Genomic DNA, 469 nt, shown 5'->3' with positions numbered 1-469 from the left:
TTAGGGTTTAGGGTTTAGGAGTTTATAGATTAAGTTTTTTTTAATATATATTAAAAAAGAAGATCAGTACATTCGGGGGGTTTCTGCTGCTGGCAGACACCGTGCTTGTTTGTTGAGGGTTTAGGGTTTAGGGTTTAGGGTTTAGGGTTTAGGGTTTAGGGTTTAGGGTTTAGGGTTTGTATTGAAATATTAGTTTTTTTATTTACAATATAAAACAAAACAAAAACTTTTTATAAAAACTTTTTTTCTCTGCTGCTTACCCTGAGCCTGCACGGCCCCACTATGCATGCGGCTCGATGCCAAACCCTAAACCCTAATAAACCCTAAACCCTAATAAACCCTAAACCCTAAACCCTAAACCCTAGATTTTAGTGTTTTGGTGTGTTGAATTGTATTTTTTTATTTATTTTTTTTTATTTTTTATTTTTTTTTTTTATACTTTTTACCTCCCTATACACCCCAATTTCAG

This window comes from Eimeria mitis, genomic scaffold (assembly GCF_000499745.2).
Source record: "Eimeria mitis Houghton genomic scaffold, Emh_scaff1587, whole genome shotgun sequence".
NCBI classification, from domain to species: domain Eukaryota; phylum Apicomplexa; class Conoidasida; order Eucoccidiorida; family Eimeriidae; genus Eimeria; species Eimeria mitis.
This window is presented reverse-complemented; position numbering follows the sequence as displayed.